The following is an 8,684-nucleotide window of genomic DNA, read 5'->3' as shown; positions in this document are numbered from 1 at the left end:
AACTGCATCCGAATTTAATACAAAAGGCACAATGCCGGCTTAAGTACAAGAGGACTTTCTATGATTTTAACCTCTCCTGTGAGTCCTGTTTTAGATTCCGATGCTTCACTTCAGGTTTACTGTATCCCTTGGACTTTCTTATTGACGATGAAGCACAGAAGATGCATCGAATTAAATTCAAAAGGCACAATGCCGACTTTAGTACAAGAGGACTGACACTCTAACTTTCTATGATTTGAACCTCTCCTGTCAGTCCAGTTTTAGATTCCGATGCTTCACTTCAGGTTTACTGTATCCCTTGGTCCTTCTTATTGACGAAGAAACACAGAAATTGCATCCGAATTTAATACAAAAGGCACAATGCCGACTTAAGTTCAAGAGGGCTGACACTCTAACTTTCTATGATTTGAACCTCTCCTGTGAGTCCAGTTTTAGATTCCGATGCTTCACTTCAGGTTTACTGTATCCCTTGGAGCTTCTTATTGACGATGAAACACAGAAATTGCATCTGAATGTAATACAAAAGGCACAATGCAGACATAAGTACAAGAGGACTGACACTCTAACTTTCTATGATTTGAACCTCTCCTGTGAGTCCAGTTTTAGATTCCGTTGCTTTACTTCAGGTTTACTGTATCCCTTGGACTTTCTTATTGACGATGAAGCACAGAAATTGCTTCGGAATTATATTCAAAAGGCACAATGCCGACTTAAGTACAAGACGACTGACACTCTAACTTTCTATGATTTGAACCTCTCCTGTGAGTCCAGTTTTAGATTTCGATGCTTCACTTCGGGTTTACTGTATCCCTTGGACCTTCTTATTGACGATGAAACACAGAAATTGCATCCGAATGTAATAGAAAAGGCACAATGCCGAGTTTAGTACAAAAGGACTAAGACTCTAACTTTCTATGATTTGAAAATCTCCTGTGAGTTCAGTTTTAAAATTCGTTGCTTTACTTCAGGTTTACTGTATCCCTTGGACTTTCTTATTGACGATGAAGCACAGAAATTGCTTCGGAATTATATTCAAAAGGCACAATGCCGTCTTAAGTACAAGACGACTGACACTCTAACTTTCTATGATTTGAACCTCTCCTGTGAGTCCAGTCTTAGAATCCGATGTCTCACTTCAGGGTTACTGTATCCCTTGGACCTTCTTATTGTCGTTGAAACACTGAAATTACATCCGAGTTTAATACTAAAGGCACAATGCCGACTTAAGTACAAGAGGACTGACACTCTAACTTTCTATGATTTGAACCTCTCCTGTGAGTCCAGTTTTAGATTCCAATGATTCACTACAGGTTTACTGTATCCCTTCAACTTTCGTATTGACGATGAAGCACAGAAATAGCATTGGAATTAAATTCAAAAGGCACAATGTCGACTTAAGTACAAGAGGACTGACACTCTAACTTTCTATGATTTGAACCTCACCTGTGAGTCCAGTTTTAGATTCCGATGCTTCGCTTCAGGTTTACTGTATCCCTTGGACCTTCTTATTGACGAAGAAACACAAAAACTGCATCCGAATTTAATACAAAAAGCACAATGCCGGCTTAAGTACAAGAGGACTTTCTATGATTTTAACCTCTCCTGTGAGTCCTGTTTTAGATTCCGATGCTTCACTTCAGGTTTACTGTATCCCTTGGACTTTATTATTGACGATGAAGCACAGAAAATGCATCGAATTAAATTCAAAAGGCACAATGCCGACTTTAGTACAAGAGGACTGACACTCTAACTTTCTATGATTTGAACCTCTCCTGTCAGTCCAGTTTTAGATTCCGATGCTTCACTTCAGGTTTACTGTATCCCTTGGTCCTTCTTATTGTGGAAGAAACACAGAAATTGCATCCGAATTTAATACAAAAGGCACAATGCCGACTTAAGTTCAAGAGGACTGACACTCTAACCTTCTATGATTTGAACCTCTCCTGTGAGTTCAGTTTTAGATTCCGTTGCTTTACTTCAGGTTTACTGTATCCCTTGGACTTTCTTATTGACGATGAAGCACAGAAATTGCTTCGGAATTATATTCAAAAGGCACAATGCCGACTTAAGTACAAGACGACTGACACTCTAACTTTGTATGATTTGAACCTCTCCTGTGAGTCCAGTTTTAGATTCCGATGCTTCACTTCAGGTTTACTGTTTCACTTGGACCTTCTTATTGACGGCGAAACACAGAAATTGCATCCGAAATTAATACAAAAGGCACAATGCCGACTTAAGTACAAGAGGACTGACACTCTAACTTTCTATGATTTGAACCTCTCCTGTGAGTCCAGTTTTAGATTCCGATGCTTCACTTCAGGTTTACTGTTTCACTTGGACCTTCTTATTGACGGCGAAACACAGAAATTGCATCCGAAATTAATACAAAAGGCACAATGCCGACTTAAGTACAAGAGGACTGACACTCTAACTTTCTATGATTTGAACCTCTCCTGTGAGTCCAGTTTTAGATTCCGATGCTTCACTTCAGGTTTACTGTATCCCTTGGACCTTCTTGTTAAAGATGAAACACAGAAACTGCATCCAAATTTAATACAAAAGGCACAATGCCGACGTAAGTACAAACGGAATGACACTCTAATTTCTATGATTTGAACCTCTCCTGTGAGTCCAGTTTTAGATTCCGATGCTTCACTTCAGGTTTACTGTATCCCTTGGACTTTCTTATTGACGATGAAGCACAGAAATTGCTTCGGAATTATATTCAAAAGGCACAATGCCGACTTAAGTACAAGACGACTGACACTCTAACTTTCTATGATTTGAACCTCTCCTGTGAGTCCAGTTTTAGATTCCGATGCTTCACTTCAGGTTTACTGTATCCCTTGGACCTTCTTATTGACGATGAAACACATAAACTGCATCCGAATTTAATACAAAAGGCACAATCCCGACTTAAGTACAAGCGGACTGACACTCTAACTTTCTATGATTTGAACCTCTCCTGTGAGTTCAGTTTTAGATTCCGTTGCTTTACTTCAGGTTTACTGTATCCCTTGGACTTTCTTATTGACGATGAAGCACAGAAATTGCTTCGGAATTATATTCAAAAGGCACAATGCCGACTTAAGTACAAGACGACTGACACTCTAACTTTCTATGATTTGAACCTCTCCTGTGAGTCCAGTTTTAGATTCCGATGCTTCACTTCAGGTTTACTGTATCCCTTGGACCTTCTTATTGACGATGAAACACAGAAATTGCATCCGAATTTAATAGAAAAGGCACAATGCCGAGTTTACTACAAAAGGACTGAGACTCTAACTTTCTATGATTTGAACCTCTCCTGTGAGTCCAGTTTTAGATTCCGATGCTTCACTTCAGGTTTACTGTATCCCTTGGACCTTCTTATTGACGATGAAACACAGAAACTGCATCCGAATTTAATAGAAAAGGCACAATTTCGACTTTAGTAGAAAAGGATTGACACTCTAACTTTCTATGATTTGAACCTCTCCTGGGAGTCCAGTTTTAGATTCCGATGCTTCACATCAGGTTTACTGTATCTCTTGGACGTTCTTATTGACGTTGAAACACAGAAATTGCATCCGAATTTAATACAAAAGGCACAATGCCGACATAAGTACAAGAGGACTGACACTCTAAATTTCTATGATTTGAACCTCTCCTGTGAGTCCAGTTTTAGATTCCGATGCTCCACTTCAGGTTTACTGTATCTCTTGGGCCTTCTTATTGACGATGAAACACAGAAATTGCATCCGAATTTAATACAAACGGCACAATGCCGACTTAAGTATAAGAGGACTGACACACTAACACTCTATGATTTTAACCTCTCCTGTAAGTCCAGTTTTAGATTCCGATGCTTCACTTCAGGTTTACTGTATCACTTGGACCTTCTTATTGACGATGAAGCACAGGAATTGCATCCGAATTTAATACAAAAGGCTCAATGCCGACTTAAGTACAATAGGACTCATACTCTAACTTTCTATGACTTGAACCCCTCCTGTGAGTCCAGTTTTAGATTCCGATGCTTCACTTCAGGTTTACTGTATCCCTTGGACCTTCCTATTGGCGATGAAACCCAGAAATTGCATCCGAATTTAATGCAAAAGGCACAATGCCGACTTAAGTACAAGAGGATTGACACTCTTACATTCTATGATTTGAACCTCTCCTGTGAGTCCAGTTGTAGATTCCGATGCTTCACTTCAGGTTTACTGTATACCTTGGACCTTCTTATTGACGATGAACACAGAAAATGATCGAATTAAATTCAAAACACACAATGCCAACTTAAGTAGAAGAGGACTGACACTCTAACTTTCTATGATTTGAAACTGTCCTGTGAGTCCAGTTTTAGATTCCGATGCTTCGCTTCTGGTTTATTGTATCCCTTGGACCTTCTTATTGACGATGAAAAACAGAAATTGCATCGGAATTAAAATCAAAAGGCACAATGCCGACTTAAGTACAAGAGGACTGAAACTCTAACTTTCTATGATTGGAACCACTCCTGTAAGTCCAGTTTTAGATTCCGATGCTTCACTTCAAGTTTACTGTATAACTTGACCTTCTCATTGACGGCGAAACACAGAAATTTCATCGGAATTAAGCTCAAAAGGCACAATGCCGACTTAAGTACAAGAGGACTGACACTCTAACTTTCTATGATTTGAACCTCTCCTGTGAGTCCAGTTTAAGAATCTAATGCTTCACTTCAGGTTTACTGTATCCCTTGGACCTTCTTATTGTCGTTGAAACACAGAAATTACATCCGAGTTTAATACTAAAGGCACAATGCCGACTAAAGTACAAGAGGACTGACACTCTAACTTTCTATGATTTGAGCCTCTCCTGTGAGTCCAGTTTTAGATTTCGATGCTTCACTTCAGGTTTACTGAATACGTTGGACTTTCTTATTTACGATGAAACACAGAAATTGCATCGAATTAAATTCAAAAGGCACAATGCCGACTTAAGTACAAGAGGACTGACACTCTAACTTTCTATGATTTGAGCCTCTCCTGTGAGTCCAGTTTTAGATTTCGATGCTTCACTTCTGGTTTACTGAATACGTTGGACTTTCTTATTTACGATGAAACACAGAAATTGCATCGAATTAAATTCAAAAGGCACAATGCTGACTTAAGTACAAGAGGACTGACACTCTTAATTTCTGTGATTTGAACCTCTCCTGTGAGTCCAGTTTTAGATTCCAATGCTTCACTTCAGGTATACTGTATCCCTTGGACCTTCTTATTGACGATGAAACACAGAAATTGCATCCGAATTTAATACAAACGGCACAATGCCGACTTAAGTATAGGGGGACTGACACTCTAACTTTCAATGATTTGAACCTCTCCTGTGGGTCCAGTTTTAGATTCTGATGCTTCACTTCAGGTTTACTGTATCCCTTGTACCTTCTTATTGACGATGAAACACAGAAATTGCATCCGAATTTAATACAAAAGGCACAATGCCGACTTAAGTACAAGCGGACTGACACTCTATCTTTATATGATTTGAACCACTCCTGTTAGTCCAGTTTTAGATTCCGTTGCTTTACTTCAGGTTTACTGTATCCCTCGGACTTTCTTATTGACGATGAGGCACAGAAATTGCATCGGAATTAAATTCAAAAGGCACAATGCCGACTTAAGTACAAGAGGACTGACACTCTAACTTTCTATGATTTGAACCTCACCTGTGAGTCCAGTTTTAGATTCCGATGCTCCGCTTCAGATTTACTGTATCCCTTGGACCTTCTTATTGACGAAGAAACACAGAAACTGCATCCGAATTTAATACAAAAGGCACAATGCCGATTTAAGTACAAGAGGACTGACACTCTAACTTTCTATTATTTTAACCTCTCCTGTGAGTCCTGTTTTAGATTCCGATGCTTCACTTCAGGTTTACTGTATCCCTTGGACTTTCTTATTGACGATGAAGCACAGAAAATGCATCGAATTAAATTCAAAAGGCACAATGCCGACTTTAGTACAAGAGGACTGACACTCTAACTTTCTATGATTTGAACCTCTCCTGTCAGTCAAGTTTTAGATTCCGATGCTTCACTTCAGGTTTACTGTATCCCTTGGACCTTATCATTGACGAAGAAACACAGAAATTGCATCCGAATTTAGTACAAAAGGCACAATGCCGACTTAAGTTCAACAGGACTGACACTCTAACTTTCTATGATTTGAACCTCTCCTGTGAGTCCAGTTTTAGATTCCGATGCTTCACTTCAGGTTTACTGTATCCCTTGGACCTTCTTATTGACGATGAAACACAGAAACTGCATCCGAATTTAATAGAAAAGGCACAATTTCGACTTTAGTAGAAAAGGATTGACACTCTAACTTTCTATGATTTGAACCTCTCCTGGGAGTCCAGTTTTAGATTCCGATGCTTCACATCAGGTTTACTGTATCTCTTGGACGTTCTTATTGACGTTGAAACACAGAAATTGCATCCGAATTTAATACAAAAGGCACAATGCCGACATAAGTACAAGAGGACTGACACTCTAAATTTCTATGATTTGAACCTCTCCTGTGAGTCCAGTTTTAGATTCCGATGCTCCACTTCAGGTTTACTGTATCTCTTGGGCATTCTTATTGACGATGAAACACAGAAATTGCATCCGAATTTAATACAAACGGCACAATGCCGACTTAAGTATAAGAGGACTGACACACTAACACTATGATTTTAACCTCTCCTGTAAGTCCAGTTTTAGATTCCGATGCTTCACTTCAGGTTTACTGTATCACTTGGACCTTCTTATTGACGATGAAGCACAGGAATTGCATCCGAATTTAATACAAAAGGCTCAATGCCGACTTAAGTACAATAGGACTCATACTCTAACTTTCTATGACTTGAACCCCTCCTGTGAGTCCAGTTTTAGATTCCGATGCTTCACTTCAGGTTTACTGTATCCCTTGGACCTTCCTATTGGCGATGAAACCCAGAAATTGCATCCGAATTTAATGCAAAAGGCACAATGCCGACTTAAGTACAAGAGGATTGACACTCTTACATTCTATGATTTGAACCTCTCCTGTGAGTCCAGTTGTAGATTCCGATGCTTCACTTCAGGTTTACTGTATACCTTGGACCTTCTTATTGACGATGAACACAGAAAATGATCGAATTAAATTCAAAACACACAATGCCAACTTAAGTAGAAGAGGACTGACACTCTAACTTTCTATGATTTGAAACTGTCCTGTGAGTCCAGTTTTAGATTCCGATGCTTCGCTTCTGGTTTACTGTATCCCTTGGACCTTCTCATTGACGGCGAAACACAGAAATTTCATCGGAATTAAGCTCAAAAGGCACAATGCCGACTTAAGTACAAGAGGACTGACACTCTAACTTTCTATGATTTGAACCTCTCCTGTGAGTCCAGTTTAAGAATCTAATGCTTCACTTCAGGTTTACTGTATCCCTTGGACCTTCTTATTGTCGTTGAAACACAGAAATTACATCCGAGTTTAATACTAAAGGCACAATGCCGACTAAAGTACAAGAGGACTGACACTCTAACTTTCTATGATTTGTGCCTCTCCTGTGAGTCCAGTTTTAGATTTCGATGCTTCACTTCAGGTTTACTGAATACGTAGGACTTTCTTATTTACGATGAAACACAGAAATTGCATCGAATTAAATTCAAAAGCACAATGCCGACTTAAGTACAAGAGGACTGACACTCTAACTTTCTATGATTTGAGCCTCTCCTGTGAGTCCAGTTTTAGATTTCGATGCTTCACTTCAGGTTTACTGAATACGTTGGACTTTCTTATTTACGATGAAACACAGAAATTGCATCGAATTAAATTCAAAAGGCACAATGCTGACTTAAGTACAAGAGGACTGACACTCTTAATTTCTGTGATTTGAACCTCTCCTGTGAGTCCAGTTTTAGATTCCAATGCTTCACTTCAGGTATACTGTATCCCTTGGACCTTCTTATTGACGATGAAACACAGAAATTGCATCCGAATTTAATACAAACGGCACAATGCCGACTTAAGTATAGGGGGACTGACACTCTAACTTTCAATGATTTGAACCTCTCCTGTGGGTCCAGTTTTAGATTCTGATGCTTCACTTCAGGTTTACTTTATCCCTTGTACCTTCTTATTGACGATGAAACACAGAAATTGCATCCGAATTTAATACAAAAGGCACAATGCCGACTTATGTACAAGAGGCCTGACACTCTAACTTTCTATGATTTGAACCTCTCTTTCGAGTCCAGTTTTAGATTCCGATGCTTCACTTCAGGTTTACTGTATCCCTTGGACCTTCTTATTGGCGATGAAACACAGAAATTGTATCCGAATTTAATGCAAAAGGCACAATGCCGACTTAAGTACAAGAGGACTGACACTCTAACATTCTATGATTTGAACCTCTCCTGTGAGTCCAGTTTTAGATACCGATGCTTCACTTCAGGTTTACTGTATACCTTGGACCTTCTTATTGACGATGAAACACAGAAATTGATCGAATTAAATTCAAATGGCACAATGCCGACTTAACTACAAGAGGACTGACACTCGAACATTCTATGATTTGAACCTCTCCTGTGAGTCCAGTTTTAGATTCCAATGATTCACTTCAGGTTTACTGTATCCCTTGAACATTCTTATTGACGATGAAGCACAGAAATAGCA

Source organism: Schistocerca serialis, unplaced genomic scaffold (genome assembly GCF_023864345.2).
Source record: "Schistocerca serialis cubense isolate TAMUIC-IGC-003099 unplaced genomic scaffold, iqSchSeri2.2 HiC_scaffold_1417, whole genome shotgun sequence".
NCBI lineage: Eukaryota > Metazoa > Arthropoda > Insecta > Orthoptera > Acrididae > Schistocerca > Schistocerca serialis.
Note: the sequence above shows the minus strand (reverse complement) of the source record.